This window comes from Staurois parvus, unplaced genomic scaffold, assembly GCF_062004578.1.
Source record: "Staurois parvus isolate SC_StPar_1 unplaced genomic scaffold, SC_StPar_1.0 ptg000530l, whole genome shotgun sequence".
NCBI classification, from domain to species: Eukaryota; Metazoa; Chordata; class Amphibia; order Anura; family Ranidae; genus Staurois; species Staurois parvus.
The window spans coordinates 569,100-592,127 of record NW_028318326.1 but is presented as its reverse complement, the minus strand read 5'-3'; the positions used below and the strand labels follow the sequence as shown (position 1 = coordinate 592,127).

At 47.0% G+C, this 23,028-nt stretch overlaps 1 protein-coding gene across 6 annotated transcripts in view; it reads right to left on the bottom strand.

Moving 5' to 3' along the window:
• The window catches only part of ZNF385B (zinc finger protein 385B), a 708,580-nt gene that overhangs the window by 257,073 nt on the left and 428,479 nt on the right, over nucleotides 1-23,028 (bottom strand). The window contains exon 1 of one of the 6 annotated variants that reach the window (XM_089690381.1): nucleotides 1,567-1,690. The exons of the other annotated variants lie outside the window; for them this stretch is intronic. The gene's annotated coding sequence lies outside the window, so the exon portion shown is untranslated. Of the gene's footprint in view, nucleotides 1-1,566; nucleotides 1,691-23,028 lie in introns of those variants that run through there. 6 annotated transcript variants of the gene reach the window in all.

The window sequence follows — 23,028 nt, the reverse complement described above, 5'->3', positions numbered from 1 at the left end:
AAATCACGGCTTGAACTATCTTGCTTTGCATGTAATGAGTCTATCTCATATATTAGTTTCACCTTTTAAGTTGCATTACTGAAATAAATGAACTTTTGCACAATATTCTAATTATTCAAGTTTCACCTGAATGGCAGGAACACCCTCTAACATGGTTTGGGCAGATAAATGTGCTCAAAATTACCATCCTCCCATGCATTATATATCTACTGTATTCAATCCCCATTTTCTTACTGAAGACCTTTTTTAAATGGTTACAAAAAGCATTTCTGACTATTGTATGGTCTATAGTATATTATGTAAACAAAAATTAGACGGTAGGGTGGGTCTCCCAAATATAGCCTTTTGTTACAAGGCTATGGCCTTAGTGCGGATTTTAAATTGGCAACATAACTCATCGACCAAAGTTTGGGCCCCCTAGAAAAGACAGTGGATTCCCATGGTTGCTTGAGGACTCTCAGAATGGATGTCCCCACTGACAATGCATACACTCTCCTTATGGGATAGGCTGAACAAGGATGGCAAGTTTGCTCCTGCGACATCCCCTTTGCTGCCATTAGGGGTTTTTCCCTGGTTTCCTCCAGGGAAAGATCTCCACTTTTTTTGCTCCTGGGGGGCTGATGGAAACACCAAATCCAGAAAATGCTTACTTTGACTCTGCATCCTCCATTAGCACCCATATCCAGGAATCCTCCTACAAATTCCTTACTAGGTGGTATAAAACCCCCTCCTGCCTGGCTCAGATTTATCCAACTGCTGATCCAAGGTGTTGGAGCGGATATGGACAATGGGGCACCTTTATACACATTTGATGGTCCTGCCCCAAGATCAGGGGCTTCTGGGAGGCCATCACCCCCTGGATTAAAAAATATAACCTTCAACCAGTCACCGGCACTCCATTACAATTTCTCTTTAATGACATGCCCTCCTATATTAAACTATATAAGAAAAGTGTCACTTCTCATGTGTTAAATTCAGCTAAAAGCCTGATTCTACGCTATTGGAGACAGGCCATCTGCCCCACATTAGTGGATTGGAAGAGAGAGGTGAATATCATTATGGAAGCAGAACTTTGGGCGCATACAGTCAAAAATCAGCCAATCACAGTGGTCACATAACAGCCAATCTTTCCCACCCCCCTGGACATTAAGGGTACGCCAGGGCAGATGGGAAGGGGTTAAATAAAAATACATAAAACAGCCATGGCTAAACACAGTTGCTAGTCACTTTGCAGCATTTTGTGTTATATTTTAAACAGACATAGGGCCTCTAAGGGTCTCTTCATCAATATTTATTACATTTTATCAAGTGATAAATATATAGTAGTATACCCATTAAACTTGATAAACTTATACAATACTGTATATTACTGTTCCTAAATGATAATCATGTAAACTCTTCAACTCCAGAAAGTTTAATAGCATCATTATTTATATTACCATGATTTTTTCTATTACATTATTAAATAAAAAATATTTAATTGTTACTATTACAGCTATAATGTATGGGGCTCACATATAAGTATGAATGATAAATCACAATTACAAGTTATTATTTGTTATGTACCTGGGTTCTTGGGATGGTGTCAGTGAAGAAGACTGGTCTCTAAGTGGAGATCACGTTTTGTAAAAGTTTGTCCTTAGCGTTCTTTCCCAACCTGGTCACAAAGTTTTCGCAGACACACAGTGGGCTGGCATACAGATAGGAGTCCTCCTTCCCTTTCATTTCACTGGTTATCACATCTCAAAAACGTCCATGTTTTGCCCATAATATTCAATGCTACATTTGCAGAGGTATTCTAATATAATATCTTCATTGCTTACATTTGCAGCTAATTGATAGGTATAATACAGGAAATTACTAAGTAGTAAAATATCACCTACAAAGTTTGACATCTAACCAGAAACACTATTAGCCAGGCAAACATTCAGTTTTGTATGATGCATTAACCTTTGCACTTTGTTTTTCCTACAGAAAAGGTTAAGCCAGATGAAATATTAACTAGATTTTCAATAGAATCAGCTTTATCAGTTACTGTTTTGATTTATTTAAAAAAGAAGAGTGGATAGGAATGAAATGGTGCCTGGTTATATGGTATGTGCCTTAAAGAGAAATGTAATGGAAGCACATAGGCAAACTTACTTTCAGTTGCCATATAGAATCCCAGACTTGGCCGTGAAGCACTAACACACGGTCCCTAGTAAAACAGCACACAGTTAACCCTTTGATCGCCTCACATGTTAATCCCTTCCTGCCCAGTGCCATTAGTACAGTGTCAGTGATTTTCATTAGGACTGATCACTGTATTGGTGTCACTGGGGATGTCAGTGACACCCAGTCAGTTCCCCCCGTGTCAGAATACCTGCCGCAGTTCCGCAGTCCCGCTATAAGTGGCTGATTGCCACCATTACTAGTAAAAATAAATTACAAAAAAATCCCAGTATATATACCGCCATTTGTTAACGCTATAACTAGAGATGAGCGAAGAAATGAAAAATTCGATTCGACTGATTCGGCGAATTCGTGGACAATATTCGATTCGAGTCGAATAAATTCGCTGTGAATTTAACTTAAAAAAGGGTGTTTCTAGGCTTCAGAGAGACTTAATATTAGTGCAGAACACTGTACCTTTAATTTAAATGCCCTTGGAGTCTGCTGGGGAAGAGAAATAATACTGTCAGTCAGTATGACATGCAGATGAGTGCCGTCGATCTTAGAATCACCGCACACTTCACTCATTTGGGCAGTCACGGGGCCAAAACCAGAGTGTGGAGCCACAGTGTGGCGGTGGAGGCAGCAGCAATGGGAGGCCATACAGCACCCTATGACAAAAATGGAAACCACCAGCAGTGTGAGGAGACCTGAAAGTGGCACATGGCAGAGTGTGGCGATAGAGACAGCAGCAATGGGAGGCCGTACAGGGACCCATGACACACTCTGGACCTGGCAGCAGCATGAGGAGGCGGTACAGGGGCCCATGGCAGATTACGGGCCTGGCAGCAGCATGAGGAGTCGGTACAGGGGCCCATGGCAGATTACGGGCCTGGCAGCAGCAATGGGAGGCCGTACAGGGACCCATGACACACTCTGGACCTGGCAGCAGCATGGGGAGGCGGTACAGGGGCCCATGACAGATTACGGGCCTGGCAGCAGCATGAGGAGTCGGTACGGGGGCCCATGACACACTCTGGACCTGGCAGCAGCATGAGGAGGCGGTACAGGGGCGCATGACAGATTACGAGCCTGGCAGCAGCAACTTGGACAGGAGGACGTTCAGCTTCTGCACCGTCGGGTGCGTGCTCGCAAACTGTTGTCTCTTGGAAACGGATTCCAAGAAAGACTGCTGACGGAATCCGTGAAGAGGAGTAGCAGGAGAAGGAGCATCTGAACGAGCGGAATATGCCAACAAGCGACAACAGTGGCCCATGACAGATTACGGGCCTGGCAGCAGCATGAGGAGTCGGTACGGGGGCCCATGGCAGATTACGGGCCTGGCAGCAGCTATGGGAGGCCCGTAATCTGCCAGCACCCTATGACAAAAAATGGAACCCACCAGCAGTGTGAGGAGACCTGAAAGTGGCACATGGCAGAGTGTGGCGATGGAGACAGCAGCAATGGGAGGCCGTACAGGGACCCATGAGAGACTCTGGACCTGGCAGCAGCATGAGGAGGCGGTATAGGGGCCCATGGCAGATTAGGGGCCTGGCAGCAGCTATGGGAGGCCCGTAATCTGCCAGCACCCTATGACAAAAAATGGAACACACCAGCAGTGTGAGGAGACCTGAAAGTGGCACATGGCAGAGTGTGGCGATGGAGGCAGCAGCAATGGGAGGCCGTACAGGGACCCATGAGAGACTCTGGACTTGGCAGCAGCATGAGGAGGCGGTATAGGGGCCCATGGCAGATTAGGGGCCTGGCAGCAGCTATGGGAGGCCCGTAATCTGCCAGCACCCTATGACAAAAAATGGAACACACCAGCAGTGTGAGGAGACCTGAAAGTGGCACATGTTTGGGGCATGATTCATGGCGGATTTAGTCAGTTGTGTCAGGAACTGGTGGTTTGAAATCCAGACTAATCCACGCCTGATTCATTTTCACAAACGTGAGTCTCTCCACACTTTGGGTGGACAGTCGTGTCCTCCGCGGAGTTGCAATACCTCCTGCCGCACTAAACACGCGCTCCGATGCCACGCTACTGGCCGGGCATGACAGCCTTTCAAGGGCAAATTCAGCTAGTTGGGGCCAAAGGTCAAGTTTCGTTGCCCAGTAGTCAAGGGGATTGTCTACCTCGGTTGGCAGGGTGCTGTCCAAGTAGGCCTAAGCCTGTTGTTTGAGGTCCTGCTCCAGGTCCACCTGATGCTGCTGCTGCTGCTGCGGCTGGTTAGTAGTTTCCTCACTGCGCTGGTGAAGAAAGCTACTCATCATCGACTGCAGACTGAGGCAGCCGCTGCTGGTGGAGCTGCCACTGCTCCTACCACCCCACCCCTCCCCTGCTGCCATGGCAGCGGAACACGAGCGCACAGGGCCCACAGTGTCTGAGGATGGACGTTGGCGCAGACAGGCAGAGACCAGCTGACTACATAGGTGTTTTTTATAGTACGTTATTTTGGCCTCCCTCTCAGCAGGTGTGAAAAAGGCCACCATTTTTGAACGGTAGCGAGGGTCCAACAAGGTGGACAGCCAAAAGTCATCCCTCTGTCTGATGGTTATTATTCGGCTGTCGCTACGCAAGCAACCGAGCATGCTATGGGCCATTTGTGCCAAGGAATGCGAGGGACTCCCTGCCTCCATCTCCACAGCATACTGCCACGGTGCGTCTAGGTCCTCTGTCTCCTCTTCCTCCTCCTCTACCAGATGCTCCTGCTCCTCCACTCCTGTCCGCTGAGTGGAAAAACCACCCATTTCACTCAATAATTCCTGAGCACCAATGTCCTCCTCTACCTCCTCCTCTTCTTCCAGTCCTGCCCCCACAGGGGCCATGTGGCGTTGAGATCTGTGCGCCACGTCTACCGCACCCTGACCAGCCATTGTTAACAGCATTTGTTCCAGGACGTGCAACAGAGGAATGACGTCGTTCATCCCATAGTCCTGCCGACTCACGAATAGCGTGGCCTCCTCAAAGGGCCTGAGCAAGCGGCAGGTGTCACGCATGAGCTGCCAATGGCTGACATCTAAGTTACACAGGGAGTACCTTTATCTGCTTTTAACATCAGGAAATCTGTGATGGCCTTTTGCTGTTCGTAAAGGCGGTCTAACATATGTAGGGTTGAATTCCACCTTGTTGCAACGTCACAGCATGAGGAGTCGGTATAGGGGCCCATGGCAGATTAGGGGCCTGGCAGCAGTTATGGGAGGCCCATAATCTGCCAGCACCCTATGACAAAAAATGGAACACACCAGCAGTGTGAGGAGACCTGAAAGTGGCACATGGCAGAGTGTGGCGATGGAGACAGCAGCAATGGGAGGCCGTACAGGGACCCATGAGAGACTCTGGACCTGGCAGCAGCATGAGGAGGCGGTATATAGGGGCCTACGGCAGATTAGGGGCCTGGCAGCAGCTATAGGAGGCCCGTAATCTGCCAGCACCCTATGTCAAAAAATTCAACACACCAGCAGTGTGTGAGGAGACCTGAAAGTGGCACATGGCAGAGTGTGGCGATGGAGACAGCAGCAATGGGAGGCCGTACAGGGACCCATGACAGACTCTGGACTTGGCAGCAGCATGAGGAGGCGGTATATAGGGGCTTATGGCAGATTAGGGGCCTGGCAGCAGCTATAGGAGGCCCGTAATCTGCCAGCACCCTATGTCAAAAAATTCAACACACCAGCAGTGTGAGGAGACCTGAAAGTGGCACATGGCAGAGTGTGGCGATGGAGACAGCAGCAATGGGAGGCCGTACAGGGACCCATGACAGACTCTGAACTTGGCAGCAGCATGAGGAGGCGGTATATAGGGGCCCATGGCAGATTAGGGGCCTGGCAGCAGCTATAGGAGGCCCGTAATCTGCCAGCACCCTATGTCAAAAAATTTAACACACCAGCAGTGTGAAGAGACCTGAAAGTGGCACATGGCAGCAGAGTGTGGCGATGGAGACAGCAGCAATGGGAGGCCGTACAGGGACCCATGAGAGACTCTAGACTTGGCAGCAGCATGAGGAGGCGGTATATAGGGGCCCATGGCAGATTAGGGGCCTGGCAGCAGCTATGTGAGGCCCGTAATCTGCCTGCACCCTATGTCAAAAAATTAAACACACCAGCAGTGTGAAGAGACCTGAAAGTGGCACATGGCATGAGAGACTCTGGACCTGGCAGCAGCAGGAGGAGGCGGTATAGGGGCCCATGGCTGATTAGGGGCCTGGCAGCAGCTATGTGAGGCCCGTTATCTTGCAGCACCCTATGTCAAAAAATTTAACACACCAGCAGTGTGAAGAGACCTGAAAGTGGCACATGGCAGCAGAGTGTGGCGATGGAGACAGCAGCAATGGGAGGCCGTACAGGGACCATGACAGACTCTGGACTTGGCAGCAGCATGAGGAGGCGGTATATAGGGGCCCATGGCAGATTAGGGGCCTGGCAGCAGCTATGTGAGGCCCGTTATCTTGCAGCACCCTATGTCAAAAAATTTAACACACCAGCAGTGTGAAGAGACCTGAAAGTGGCACATGGCAGCAGAGTGTGGCGATGGAGACAGCAGCAATGGGAGGCCGTACAGGGACCCATGAGAGACTCTGGACCTGGCAGCAGCAGGAGGAGGTGGTATATAGGGGCCCATGGCAGATTAGGGGCCTGGCAGCAGCTATGTGAGGCCCGTAATCTGCCTGCACCCTATGTCAAAAAATTTAACACACCAGCAGTGTGAAGAGACCTGAAAGTGGCACATGGCAGCAGAGTGTGGCGATGGAGACAGCAGCAATGGGAGGCCGTACAGGGACCATGACAGACTCTGGACTTGGCAGCAGCATGAGGAGGCGGTATATAGGGGCCCATGGCAGATTAGGGGCCTGGCAGCAGCTATGTGAGGCCCGTTATCTTGCAGCACCCTATGTCCAAAAATTTAACACACCAGCAGTGTGAAGAGACCTGAAAGTGGCACATGGCAGCAGAGTGTGGCGATGGAGACAGCAGCAATGGGAGGCCGTACAGGGACCCATGAGAGACTCTGGACCTGGCAGCAGCATGAGGAGGCGGTATATAGGGGCCTACGGCAGATTAGGGGCCTGGCAGCAGCTATAGGAGGCCCGTAATCTGCCAGCACCCTATGTCAAAAAATTCAACACACCAGCAGTGTGTGAGGAGACCTGAAAGTGGCACATGGCAGAGTGTGGCGATGGAGACAGCAGCAATGGGAGGCCGTACAGGGACCCATGACAGACTCTGGACTTGGCAGCAGCATGAGGAGGCGGTATATAGGGGCTTATGGCAGATTAGGGGCCTGGCAGCAGCTATAGGAGGCCCGTAATCTGCCAGCACCCTATGTCAAAAAATTCAACACACCAGCAGTGTGAGGAGACCTGAAAGTGGCACATGGCAGAGTGTGGCGATGGAGACAGCAGCAATGGGAGGCCGTACAGGGACCCATGACAGACTCTGAACTTGGCAGCAGCATGAGGAGGCGGTATATAGGGGCCCATGGCAGATTAGGGGCCTGGCAGCAGCTATAGGAGGCCCGTAATCTGCCAGCACCCTATGTCAAAAAATTTAACACACCAGCAGTGTGAAGAGACCTGAAAGTGGCACATGGCAGCAGAGTGTGGCGATGGAGACAGCAGCAATGGGAGGCCGTACAGGGACCCATGAGAGACTCTGGACCTGGCAGCAGCAGGAGGAGGTGGTATATAGGGGCCCATGGCAGATTAGGGGCCTGGCAGCAGCTATGTGAGGCCCGTAATCTGCCTGCACCCTATGTCAAAAAATTTAACACACCAGCAGTGTGAAGAGACCTGAAAGTGGCACATGGCAGCAGAGTGTGGCGATGGAGACAGCAGCAATGGGAGGCCGTACAGGGACCCATGAGAGACTCTGGACCTGGCAGCAGCAGGAGGAGGTGGTATATAGGGGCCCATGGCAGATTAGGGGCCTGGCAGCAGCTATGTGAGGCCCGTAATCTGCCTGCACCCTATGTCAAAAAATTTAACACACCAGCAGTGTGAAGAGACCTGAAAGTGGCACATGGCAGCAGAGTGTGGCGATGGAGACAGCAGCAATGGGAGGCCGTACAGGGACCCATGAGAGACTCTGGACCTGGCAGCAGCAGGAGGAGGCGGTATATAGGGGCCTATGGCAGATTAGGGGCCTGGCAGCAGCTATAGGAGGCCCGTAATCTGCCAGCACCCTATGTCAAAAAATTCAACACACCAGCAGTGTGAGGAGACCTGAAAGTGGCACATGTTTGAGGCATGATTCATGGCGGATTTAGTCAGTTGTGTCAGGAACTGGTGGTTTGAAATCCAGACTAATCCACGCCTGATTCATTTTCACAAACGTGAGTCTCTCCACACTTTGGGTGGACAGTCGTGTCCTCCGCGGAGTTACAATACCTCCTGCCGCACTAAACACGCGCTCCGATGCCACGCTACTGGCCGGGCATGACAGCCTTTCAAGGGCAAATTCAGCTAGTTGGGGCCAAAGGTCAAGTTTCGTTGCCCAGTAGTCAAGGGGATTGTCTACCTCGGTTGGCAGGGTGCTGTCCAAGTAGGCCCAAGCCTGTTGTTTGAGCTCCTGCTCCAGGTCCACCTGATGCTGCTGCTGCTGCTGCGGCTGGTTAGTAGTTTCCTCACTGCGCTGGTGAAGAAAGCTACTCATCATCGACTGCAGACTGAGGCAGCCGCTGCTGGTGGAGCTGCCACTGCTCCTACCACCCCACCCCTCCCCTGCTGCCATGCCAGCGGAACGCGAGCGCACAGGGCCCACAGTGTCTGAGGATGGACGTTGGCGCACAAAGGCAGAGACCAACTGACTACATAGGTGGTTTTTATAGTACGTAATTTTGGCCTCCCTCTCAGCAGGTGTGAAAAAGGCCACCATTTTGGACCGGTAGCGAGGGTCCAACAAGGTGGACAGCCAAAAGTCATCCCTCTGTCTGATGGTTATTATTCGGCTGTCGCTACGCAAGCAACCGAGCATGCTATGGGCCATTTGTGCCAAGGAATGCGAGGGACTCCCTGCCTCCATCTCCACAGCATACTGCCACGGTGCGTCTGGGTCCTCTGTCTCCTCCTCCTCCTCCTCTACCAGATGCTCCTGCTCCTCCACTCCTGTCCGCTGAGTGGAAAAACCACCCATTTCACTCAATAATTCCTGAGCACAAATGTCCTCCTCTACCTCCTCCTCTTCTTCCTGTCCTGCCCCCACAGGGGTCATGTGGCGTTGAGATCTGTGCGCCACGTCTACCGCACCCTGACCAGCCATTGTTAACAGCATTTGTTCCAGGACGTGCAACAGAGGAATGACGTCGTTCATCCCATAGTCCTGCCGACTCACGAATAGCGTGGCCTCCTCAAAGGGCCTGAGCAAGCGGCAGGTGTCACGCATGAGCTGCCAATGGCTGACATCTAAGTTACACAGGGGAGTACCTTTATCCGCTTGTAACATCAGGAAATCGGTGATGGCCTTTCGCTGCTCGTAAAGGCGGTCTAACATGTGTAGGGTTGAATTCCACCTTGTTGCAACGTCGCAGATCAGGCGATGCTGTGGAATTCCGTTCTGCCGCTGCAGCTCAATGAGGGTGTTCTTTGCGGTGTAGGAATGGCTGAAATGCATGCACAGTTTACGTGACATTTTAAGGATGTCTTGCAGTGGGATGGTGGATTTTAGGAACCGCTTGACAACCAGATTGAACACGTGAGCCATGCATGGCGCATGGCACAACCTTCCTTGACGCAGAGCAGACACCATGTTCTTTCCGTTGTCAGTCAACATGGTTCCGATTTTTAGTTTGCGCGGAGACAGCCATCTGTCGATTTCTCTGTTCATTACACTCAGCAGTTCCTCCCCTGTGTGACTACGTTCGCCAAGGCATACCAGGTGCAGCACAGCGTGACACCGTTGCGCCCTGCACATGTGATATGCCGGTCGGGTAATGGGACTTGGCACGGGGGTGGCGGCTGAGGACACGGCGGAAAAAGAGGTGGTAGAGGCGGACATGCTTGCTGGACCAAGGACGTGCAAACGTGGAGGCAAAAGCGTCGTGACCTGTCCAAGTTGCTGGTGCGGCTGTGCCGGCACCACGTTCACCCAGTGGGCCGTAAATGACATGTACTGTCCCTGACCGTAGTTACAGCTCCACACGTCGGCGCTGCCGTGCACTTTGGCAGAGACCGACATGCTCAAAGACTGGCCCACCATCTCTTCTACATGTGAATGCAGGGCTGGCACTGCCTTTTGGGCAAAGAAATGACGGCTTGGCACTCTCCACCGCGGCGCGGCACAAGCCATCATTTCTCGGAAAGGTGCTGAGTCCACCAGTTGGAAAGGGAGGGACTGCAGCACCAGCAACTTGGACAGGAGGACGTTCAGCTTTTGCACCGTCGGGTGCGTGCTCGCAAACTGTTGTCTCTTGGATACGGATTCCAAGAAAGACTGTTGACGGAATCCGAGAAGAGGAGTAGCAGGAGAAGGAGCATCTGAACGAGCGGAAGATGCCAATGAGCGACAACTCCCCTCAGCAGAGGTGTTGGAGCCTTGACTGGCTGATAGAGGGCGATTGACGACGTCGGGTGACGGAGCAAGTAACGGAGCGGGTGATGGAGCGGGGGCTGGGGCAGGCAGAACCGCCGTATGTTTATCACGGTTTTCCCAGGCCACCGAATGGTGACGCTGCATATGCTGACGCAACGCTGTAGTCCCAACATGGGCCCCCTGGCCACGCTTGCATTTCTGGCCACATAGTCGACATACGGCTACGTTTACTTCCTCGGGCGGCTTGAGGAAAAATTGCCACACCACCGAGTAGGAAACTTTGCCCCCGCTACTCTTCACTGGCTGACTGCTACTTCCTCCGTGCGCACCGGCACCACTACTGGCCGTGGTGGTAGGCTGCAGTGGAGCTGGTGCTCTACTCCGTGGACGTTTGGCTCCACTGACACTGATGCGACCCTGCTGCTGTCTCCTGGGCAACCCACCGACTGTTTTGCTCGCTGCCAAGCTGCCACCCTCTTCTCCTGATGATGCGGAAGAAATTGCCTGATGACGACGAGGCTGCCAAGTGCGATCAACCTCCTCATCATCAAGTAGGGTCTCCGCCTCACTACTAGCCCCCTCGGCTGCGTCTGGGTCAGGAGACAGACCTGTCTCTAGACCGGCTACCGAGCCACTCTCCTCGCCAGTACTTGTTCGCTTGGCTGCTGAAAAGGCCGATGTCTCCCCCCGTTCCTGACCGCCCTCTGTTAGCTCTTCCTCACTGTACAGTGGGGCTGAGCCCACAGCATGCGATACTTCGCTTGGTGAGGGAACAGCAAAGGACAGGGGCAGGTAGAGGACACGTGATTTCAGTGGGCTTGGTCCCGGGCCATGCCAACTAACGGTTGTGTCTGACGTACCCACCGACCGTTGGCTGTAGGTGTCAGAGGTGACCTGGGAAGAGGAAGACGACCGAGCCAACCAATCAATGACGGCAGGGTTGTCGGTGGAGACACGACCGCTGGATGACACCGGGAGCACTGGCCTCTGGCTGCGAATACTGCTGCCTCGACCCCTTCCTCTGCTGCCACGTCTGCTCGCTCCTAAAACATTGCCTCCTCTGCCACTCCTCTGCATGTTGTCTGACATACTATTTAATTCAACGATTAGGTGTCCCTGAGTAACAATTCTCTGGCACTCAGTAACAATTCTGTCTGTCCCTGAGTATGAATTCTGTGGCCCTGAGTAACAATTGTGTGTCTGTGCAAGTAACAATTCTGTGTCTGTGCAAGTAACAATTTTGTGTCTGTGAGAGTAACAATTCTCTGGCACTCAGTAACAATTCTGTCTGTCCCTGAGTAACAATTCTCTGGCACTCAGTAACAATTCTGTCTGTCCCTGAGTAACAATTCTGTCTGTCCCTGAGTATGAATTCTGTGGCCCTGAGTAAGAATTCTCTGGCACTCAGTAACAATTCTGTCTGTCCCTGAGTATGAATTCTGTGGCCCTGAGTAACAATTCTGTCTCTGTGCGAGTAACAATTCTGTGTCTGTGCAAGTAACAATTTTGTGTCTGTGAGAGTAACAATTCTCTGGCACTCAGTAACAATTCTGTCTGTCCCTGAGTAACAATTCTATGGCACTCAGTAACAATTCTGTCTTCCCTGAGTAACAATTCTCTGGCACTCAGTAACAATTCTGTCTGTCCCTGAGTATGAATTCTGTGGCCCTGAGTAACAATTCTGTCTCTGTGCGAGTAACAATTCTGTGTCTGTGCAAGTAACAATTTTGTGTCTGTGAGAGTAACAATTCTCTGGCACTCAGTAACAATTCTGTCTGTCCCTGAGTAACAATTCTCTGGCACTCAGTAACAATTCTGTCTGTCCCTGAGTATGAATTCTGTGGCCCTGAGTAACAATTGTGTGTCTGTGCAAGTAACAATTCTGTGTCTGTGCAAGTAACAATTTTGTGTCTGTGAGAGTAACAATTCTCTGGCACTCAGTAACAATTCTGTCTGTCCCTGAGTAACAATTCTCTGGCACTCAGTAACAATTCTGTCTGTCCCTGAGTATGAATTCTGTGGCCCTGAGTAACAATTCTGTCTCTGTGCGAGTAACAATTCTGTGTCTGTGCAAGTAACAATTTTGTGTCTGTGAGAGTAACAATTCTCTGGCACTCAGTAACAATTCTGTCTGTCCCTGAGTAACAATTCTCTGGCACTCAGTAACAATTCTGTCTGTCCCTGAGTAACAATTCTCTGGCACTCAGTAACAATTCTGTCTGTCCCTGAGTATGAATTCTGTGGCCCTGAGTAACAATTGTGTGTCTGTGCAAGTAACAATTCTGTGTCTGTGCAAGTAACAATTTTGTGTCTGTGAGAGTAACAATTCTCTGGCACTCAGTAACAATTCTGTCTGTCCCTGAGTAACAATTCTCTGGCACTCAGTAACAATTCTGTCTGTCCCTGAGTATGAATTCTGTGGCCCTGAGTAACAATTCTGTCTCTGTGCGAGTAACAATTCTGTGTCTGTGCAAGTAACAATTTTGTGTCTGTGAGAGTAACAATTCTCTGGCACTCAGTAACAATTCTGTCTGTCCCTGAGTAACAATTCTCTGGCACTCAGTAACAATTCTGTCTGTCCCTGAGTAACAATTCTCTGGCACTCAGTAACAATTCTGTCTGTCCCTGAGTAACAATTCTCTGGCACTCAGTAACAATTGTGTGTCTGTGCAAGTAACAATTCTGTGTCTGTGCAAGTAACAATTTTGTGTCTGTGAGAGTAACAATTCTCTGGCACTCAGTAACAATTCTGTCTGTCCCTGAGTAACAATTCTCTGGCACTCAGTAACAATTCTGTCTGTCCCTGAGTATGAATTCTGTGGCCCTGAGTAACAATTCTGTCTCTGTGCGAGTAACAATTCTGTGTCTGTGCAAGTAACAATTTTGTGTCTGTGAGAGTAACAATTCTCTGGCACTCAGTAACAATTCTGTCTGTCCCTGAGTAACAATTCTATGGCACTCAGTAACAATTCTGTCTTCCCTGAGTAACAATTCTCTGGCACTCAGTAACAATTCTGTCTGTCCCTGAGTATGAATTCTGTGGCCCTGAGTAACAATTCTGTCTCTGTGCGAGTAACAATTCTGTGTCTGTGCAAGTAACAATTTTGTGTCTGTGAGAGTAACAATTCTCTGGCACTCAGTAACAATTCTGTCTGTCCCTGAGTAACAATTCTCTGGCACTCAGTAACAATTCTGTCTGTCCCTGAGTATGAATTCTGTGGCCCTGAGTAACAATTGTGTGTCTGTGCAAGTAACAATTCTGTGTCTGTGCAAGTAACAATTTTGTGTCTGTGAGAGTAACAATTCTCTGGCACTCAGTAACAATTCTGTCTGTCCCTGAGTAACAATTCTCTGGCACTCAGTAACAATTCTGTCTGTCCCTGAGTAACAATTCTGTCTGTCCCTGAGTATGAATTCTGTGGCCCTGAGTAACAATTGTGTGTCTGTGCAAGTAACAATTCTGTGTCTGTGCAAGTAACAATTTTGTGTCTGTGAGAGTAACAATTCTCTGGCACTCAGTAACAATTCTGTCTGTCCCTGAGTAACAATTCTCTGGCACTCAGTAACAATTCTGTCTGTCCCTGAGTATGAATTCTGTGGCCCTGAGTAACAATTCTGTCTCTGTGCGAGTAACAATTCTGTGTCTGTGCAAGTAACAATTTTGTGTCTGTGAGAGTAACAATTCTCTGGCACTCAGTAACAATTCTGTCTGTCCCTGAGTAAGAATTCTCTGGCACTCAGTAACAATTCTGTCTGTCCCTGAGTAACAATTCTCTGGCACTCAGTAACAATTCTGTCTGTCCCTGAGTAACAATTCTGTCTGTCCCTGAGTATGAATTCTGTGGCCCTGAGTAAGAATTCTCTGGCACTCAGTAACAATTCTGTCTGTCCCTGAGTATGAATTCTGTGGCCCTGAGTAACAATTGTGTGTCTGTGCAAGTAACAATTCTGTGTCTGTGCAAGTAACAATTTTGTGTCTGTGAGAGTAACAATTCTCTGGCACTCAGTAACAATTCTGTCTGTCCCTGAGTAACAATTCTCTGGCACTCAGTAACAATTCTGTCTGTCCCTGAGTAACAATTCTCTGGCACTCAGTAACAATTCTGTCTGTCCCTGAGTAACAATTCTGTCTGTCCCTGAGAATGAATTCTGTGGCCCTGAGTAAGAATTCTCTGGCACTCAGTAACAATTCTGTCTGTCCCTGAGTAACAATTCTCTGGCACTCAGTAACAATTCTGTCTGTCCCTGAGTAAAAATTCTGTGGCCCTAATAACGTTTCTGTGGCCCTAAGTAACAATTCTCTGGCACTGAGTAACAATTCTGTCTGTCCCTGAGTATGAATTCTGTGGCCCTAACTAGCGTTTCTTTGTCCCTAAATAACGATTCTGTGGCCCTCATTAACAAGTCTGTGTCCCTGAGTAATGGTTCTCTGTCCCTAAGTAACTTCTCTCTGTCCCCAATTCTCGTTTCTGTGGCCCTAACTCTGTCCCTGTCCCTAGTACAGAGCGGTCTGCCTCTGTTCAATGACTGCAGGCAAATGAAGATTTCCAAAATGGCCGCTATATATACCTCGACCATTACACAGTGCTGGCTGGCTGGCTGCTGATTGGCTGATGCGATCACATGTCGTTGAGGAATGCATTATGGGGCAGCGCGCCTTGTCTGCGCGCCTTCCCCGACATCCCCGCTCCGTCGCCGCACATGTCAGCCGCCATTTTCGGAAAAATTTCGATTCGCGCGTCCGAATTAGGCTGTTTTTCGGATTCGGCACGAATCGAAATTTTTCCGAAATTCGACTCGAATTCCACTTCGGATACTTCGATTCGCTCATCTCTAGCTATAACTGTAATGTAAACACATTAATTTACACATATTGAGATTTTTTATTAGCAAAGACATGTAGCAGAATACAGTTTGGCCTAAATTTATGATATTTGATTTTTTACATTTTCTTACTGGACATGTTTAATAGCAAAAAGTTTTTTTTTTTTTCAAAATTGTCGGTCTTTCTTTTTTTTATAGCGCAAAAAATAAAAACCGCAGAGGCAATCAAATACCACCGAAAGAAAGCTCAATTTGTGGGGAAAAAGGATGTAAATTTCATTTGGGTGCAGCGTTACATGACCGCGGAATTGCTAGTTAAAGTAAAGCAGCACCGTAAAGCAAAAAATGGCCTGGTCAGGAAGGTGGGTAAATTCTCTGGAGGGCAAGTGGTTAATATCACTATACACCTTACAATTTTTGTACAATTAACTTTTGATTATTTAAAATGACGACCCACCCAAACTTTCCAAGCAATCTTATACAATCAGGCAGGTCCTTGTGCTACATACTTGTTGGTACATCTATAGGAGATTGTACAGTAATATTGTAACATGTGGTGAATTTTATACATTTTGAAAACATTTTCTCTTACTTATTAATCAACACACTATCAGATATTGGATCATGTCGACAGAATGCATAATGTACTGTGATCTTTCATTGTAATATAGCAAGCTGATTAAGGAGCAATTTCAGTTAAAAAGTGAGTGTATCCAGTTACTTTTCTTGCACAGTAAACACAGCAACTGTGCCCTTTTGGCAGAATGAAATGTAACATTGAATGAAAATTCTAATTTTCAAACTTTGCAACTTTAATACAAAACCATTTCAACATACAAATCTCTCCTTCGTGTATCAGTGGATGCCAGAACATTGATGTATTTTTAAGAACTGCAGAAACAAATGCGTGAACTAAAGTCAAATATTGATTATACTACAGGTACAGTCATAATATGAGATCCTACCACATTCCATTAGGAAATAAACCAAAGAAAACTGATACATTCTCACTCTCTCTGAAAATGTCCTTGTGCCTATCTTGATATTTATAAAGTCTCATTCAGAAGTGCCATCCTGTTCTTAATATTGTTAAAAAACAATTACATAACCTCTGTCAACTAATGCCACCCTTGCATGCAGGGACTAGAGCTGTGTCTCCCTGCACTGTGTGTATCAATAGAAACACACAGCCCAACAGCACAGGATGGCTCCTCCCTCCTCCTCCCTTTTCCAAACTAAAAGACCGACTACAAACTCCACTGTCCACTGTTAACTTTTTCCTGTGAAGACCAGAAGTTCAGGGAAGCAGCACTGAAAAAGCAGGGGTAACAATTGTATCAAATAAATTACTATTATGTTTATTTTATTGTGTAAATTTATTAGGTTTAAAATGCTGAGTATTAAATACTACTTTAATGATCATTCACAGAAAAGTTACAGTCTTTCATGTATACTGATAGATGATCGAACACAGTATGATTAGCTTTGCCAATATACATACTATTATTTGCTGTTTTCCAGGATATACAAAATGTCTGATATTGTTTCATGTCAATGTAGAATTCCATATGCAAATAAACACTGAAATTGTCCTTAAACCCTTGACACCGACGTCACACAGTCACAGTCACAGAGAACTGGGCTTTTTTTCTTGGGGCCGAATATTTGCGTACCTGTCTTTGTGCTGGGAGCGCTCCGCACGGCGCACTCCCAGCACAAAGACCGCAGTGTCAGTGAGAGCACCGGGTCCCGTTCTAACGATCGGGACCCGGGACTCCGGATTCCGGGTCACATGATCGCTGTCATAGCCTCTGATTGGCCATCACAGTGATCAATCACTGTACAGCCTGGCCCCCTTGTTTTTTTCTCTCTCTATGAGTGGAGTAGAGAGAAGTACCGTATTTTTCGCCGTATAAGATGCATTTTTTTCTTCTCCAAAACTTGGGGGGATGTCAGTGCGTCTTATGGGGCGAATATGGAGCGGCCGGTCCGGTATTTCCACCGCGGCCGTGTCAGAATTCCCGGGCCGGCCGCTCAGCTCTGCAGTGGGACCTTACCTGTTCCTCTATCCAGCGGCATGCTGTCTTCCGGCTTCTGTAGTGTGGGCACTGGGCATGACAGCCGGTTGCCAAGTGCGCATGCGCAAGAAGCGGTGCTTTTTGTGAATGGTAAGGCGGTACCTGGGACACATGACAGATCCCAGAAGCCGCCGGACCAATCACAAAGCGCAAGTGCTTCTCGCTCATGCGCACTGGTCACCCGGCTGTCATGCCGAGCGCCATTACAGAAGCCGGGAAGACACCGCGCGGCTGGATCGAGGAATAGGTAAGATCAAACAAAAACTCAGCGGAAGTAAGAGCGGGTACCTGTCAAATTCAGGTACCCGCTCCCCACCTCCCCAAAGGTCAGCAGTCATCTGTACTGTCCGCAGTCTCCGGTCATCCCTGTGCTGTCCGCAGTCTCTGGTCATCCCTGTGCTGTCCGCAGTCTCTGGTCATCCCTGTGCTGTCCGCAGTCTCTGGTCATCTCCTGTACTGTGTCTGCAGTCCATTAGTTCAGAATTTTGTTTTCCTGTTTTCTGCCTCTAAAACCTAGGTGCGTCTTATGGTCAGGTGCGTCTTATACGGCGAAAAATACGGTACATTGTATCTCTATAACTCCTGGTATAGAGGGAAAGAAAAAATGTTTGTAATAGAAAAAAAAAAGATAAATAAATATTAAAAAATAAAAGAAAAAATAAAGAAAAAATACCTAGACCAAGGTTTGATCTAGTTCAGTGCCAGGTTTAGTGTTTGGGTCAAAGTCAGGGTCAAAGGTCAAAAGGTCAGAGTCAAAGGTCAGGATTTAAACAAAAATGGTATCAGTGTCAGTTAGTGTCAATGTCAGTGTCAGTGAAAAAAAAGACAAAGGAAAACAAAAACAAAATGTGCACTATTGTTTCTGGGCTGTACTACAGGTACAAAACACAAATAACATACAAATATATGGCATCGCTGCGATCGTCAAGAGATGAAGAATTTATTTTGAGTTGTTTTTTGGTGGTAAGTTATGGTAGTAACAAGAAACACACAGCTAAATAGAAAACATTTTTTTTTTACTATTTTGGGCCAGTTTTCCTTTGATAATAAAAAAAAAATCAGGAGATATCCATTACCATTTACCACCCAATTTGTCCTGAAAAAACGCGGTATAAACCACCTGGATTTACAAAGTAGTTGTGACGATATGTACGGTTTTACTAACACATGTCAATGTTGCAAAATTGTGCTTAGGCATTTAGATTTGTTTTACCCTTAGGCGTGAAGGGGTTCAGCTGCGTCTCCTTCCTAAAACTGCTTCTTGGTTTTCACTGTTTAATTCATTATCACAGTGATACTCCTTGGAAATGCATCATGTTTATTGGCTACTGGGGGATTTGTAAAATCTATTTGTGCACATCTCAATAAGAAGAAATGAGGGAAATAACATAAACAGTGGGGAATATCCTCATGCAGCTCTATTATTTATTTTACTGCTAATAATTCAATTTGCCAACAAAAGGGGTTACATGGCTATTTTTAGCATATTTTCATTGTGTGACGTTCGCGCTGCTTATACAAAAGATTTTTATAGCAATTATCTGTTCATTTCTTTTCTTCCTTCCAAATGATAAAAACCTGAGTTAGCCAAATTCAAAAGGACTTAATGTGAGCTCATATCTGGTCCTATCAAACAACGAATGGTAATAGAAGAGGTAAAATATCTTTACCATACAAGGGCTACTCTGAACTCTGCAGTGCTGGTCACTTCAGAAAATGTCTAGCCATTGGTAAAGAGATTTCTGCTGAAGGGGCTTGAGGGACTACTACTTCACCAAAGTTCACCTGTCAGAAACTTTGCTGGAACTCTAAAACTTCCCATGATACCACATGTTCAATGCCTGGAATTGTGGACATGTGGCTGATATCAGAAGGGAGGGCCTATCCACAGTTTTTATTTATATCATATTTTTAATTTCTGAGGATGTGCAAGATGGAAAGTGAGGCATTGTAGGTCAAATAACATTTTATTCAAAACAATTTTAAGGTACATGCATACATGAGAACATCAATGAGTATATAAAACCCAAAATGAGTATATAAAACCCAAAGGTTCTTGGAGTAAGAGAAACCTCTTATGCAATACTCATAAAACAGAACAAAAAGCAATTACGCCAGAAAATGCACCAACAAAAAAGCAGAATTAATCTACTCATGAAAGTTAGAATATTGGGAGATGTAGGGAAGGAAGAGGGATGTAGAAGAAAATATGGAAATTCCAAAATATCAAAAGTGCTCGAAGAGACCATAGAAGAAGGGGTCAATCTACTGTGAGAATAAGGCTCAAAAGGTGGGCGAATGCGGCCCGCCAGCATGTCCACGTAATATGCGCTTTCTCTGCATCTGGGCCATCCTTCGTCACCAGTGTTTCCATTGCCATAATGCCATTAAGTATCTGAGCCCATTCCAGAAGGTGAGGGTGGGGGAGAAGTAGATTTCCAAGTGAGGCATTTTAACATCTGGGACGATCAAAGGGTTAAGGGAGTGATTATATTGTGTACTGTGTTGTGTTTTACTAAGCAGACCTGCTGCTTTCTATCTCTCTGCTGTGCAGAGAGATAGAAAGCAGCTTGTCTATGCTGACAGGAAAGAGATCTGTGTTGTTTACACACAGCTGTCTCCCCTCTCAGCTTTGCCGACGATCATCGAATCACATTTTTACATTTTTTACAATTTTTTTTACATTTGTTTTATAGCAAAAAGTCAAAAATATTTTTTTTCAAAATTTTCCATATTTTTGTTTATAACGCAAAAAATAAAAACCGCAGAAGTGATCAAATAGCACTGAAAGAAAGCTCTAAGAAAAAATGACAAATTTCATTTATGTACAGTGCAGCATAACCGCACAGTTGTCAGTTAAATAACGCAGTGCTGTATCACAAAATATGACCTGGTCGGGGGGGGGGGGGGTAGATCTTCTGGAGGACAAGTGGTTAAGTACACCTGTGGTCTCCTTCTGCTCTACAGAATTGCAGTTGGATCTAGTCATGTGATATGTTGAAAGTCTATACTAAGGCAGGGGATGCTCTGGCAAGGTGATGTCACAAGCACAAGTGTTCAGCTACTTATGGAGAGTATCACATGACTAAGTAGCTTCTGCACTGGAGGGCTAGTACATATCTTTTGAATGAATAAAAGAGTGCCTAAAACCTGGGAAGGTAGCAACAATGAAATTGTGGCAATACATTTTTAGTTGTATAATTCTGATATATTTTAAGGATGATTATGCTTTAATTTAATTAGACTTTTAAATTGTGTTTTTTTTTCTTTTACTTTGAGCACTATACAATTTAGATCCCTTTTGCTCGACTAGATGTGGCAGAACAGGCCAACATCCATCATATGCAACAAAAAACTTTGTCCAGTCTGCATATGATAAATCATACACATTTTAGTCATATTGTATTTGATTGGAGAGGTATTGTGTTGCCTTCACAGGCTAATTGAATTAAAGTTACTTATATGGGACATGTAGTGTACCACTGCCATCTAGTGGCAAACATGTATGGTAGTTCTCCTCTGGATATGTAAGCTCTCAGACAGGAAATGACTCTTGGTTTAGGAAGCTCGTCAGCCATTTTAGACTTCTATTAACTGTGGATGCAGTGTGCTTGCTTCTCTCCCAAGGGGCTTGAGACATCATCACCTGTAAGTGCCTTTCTTCTGTGTCATCTGTCATTTATGTTACACTAGTTATTCTATGTATACTGATATGCTGTTATTGTATTGTGTTTCAGTTTCACCTATAAAATAAAGTTGGATTCTTTGGTAGACAACACAAGCAGTGGGCTTCTGTTTGCTGGGGATTCTGACAAGGGTTTAGCTGTCCGTTTAGAGCCACACATAGTCAGTGTTTTGAGAACGGAACAGCTATTATGATAGTTTATCATAGTTTCAAGTTTGATTCATTCTTTTCATACTGAAGTGGTCCTATACATTCATATTTTGGTCATCAAAAATAGAATAACAGTGGCCCAAAAAATGAGCCTTTGCATGGACAAGGTTACAGCAAAAAAAGCAAAAATATATTGCGTCTTGCTAAAATGGGGAGTAGCAAGGTTACAGGAATTAAATGTGTTATATTAAAGAGTTCCGGTCTGTACATGTGAAGTTTATCTTTTCGCAGCCCAGCCCACACACACACACAGAACAAGTGAAATGAGAGATCCCACACAGTGCCAGATCCAACACACTAACCACCACTAACACTGACACAGATCAGCAGGCACTAGAAGAGCAGGCATTGGCATCATGATGATACATTGCACATGTAATGGATGGCTGACCAGCCAGGTCACACTCACATAGACAGGAGACATCAGAGTCAGACATTACTTTCCTCCGCAGGTTCAGCTCCACCTCCACTGATGGATGGGAAAAGAAGAGCTGGAACTGCATAGTGATCAGCAGCCACCAGCCGGCTTGCAGTAAGGGACTGAGTTTGAGAGTAACACTGGAAGGAGTGGTGGCTCAGACTCCGGGCATCTTTCTCTTTCCTTCTCTGTACCCTCCTCCTCTCTGCCGCCCCTCCAATCAGCTGGAGGATCATTCATGATGTGGCGACTTCACACACAGAGAGAGTGCCGGCCTGTACTGCACCCAGGCACCCCTAGCTGGCAGTGCACCCTAGGCAGTCACTTAGTTTGCCCAGTGGAAGCACCGGTACTGCTTGTAGAAAACTGCAGGCTTTTTATTCTTTGCCTTCCGTATTTTTCCTTTCTCCCCCGTTCTTCTCAGTGTGACCATTTTCACTAAGAGCAGAAGACTCCATCTGCCTTTGCTTCCTGGTACTTTGAATCTGCCTCCTGGAAAATGTGTCAGTGCACATCATCTGGGGTTGGGGGGGAATTCTACCAAGATCTCAGTTTACAGACAAGATTTAGCAGGATGGCACTGTAGCCTTCCCATGATGCACCTGTGAAGCTAGTGCTATATCACCAGGACCTCTAGAAACCAGGAAAAAAATGTTTAGCTAATGAATGTAAGGAGCAGGGGTGGACTGACAACTCATGGGGCCCCCGGGCAATAGGGGATCATGGGGCCCCTGTGTCCTTGCCCAAACTCAAAAAAGCCTATGAAAAAAGGTACCAGGGGCATCCCCCTACTGACCCCGGGCCCTCGGGCAGTGCCCAAGTTTCCAAATGGTCAGTCCGCCCCTGGTAAGGAGTTATACACACGAGTGGTTTGAGAATTTTGCTGTAAATTGTGGGTGTATTTCCTGATCTGGAAGAGACAGCAGCAGTGTAGAACTGTCATTGCTAATGAACTGCTGTACATAGATAAACATCATGCATGCAAACACTCAAACACAGGAGTAAATATCAGGACGTAACTCTTGCGTGTCCAGGGATTTGCTCTCATGTGTTGCACAAGCAAGGTGTTTACCCCTGTAAAAAGCTACATGCTGATGTGATTTTTAGTAAAAAGGGGAAAGGTCTGTGATGCCATG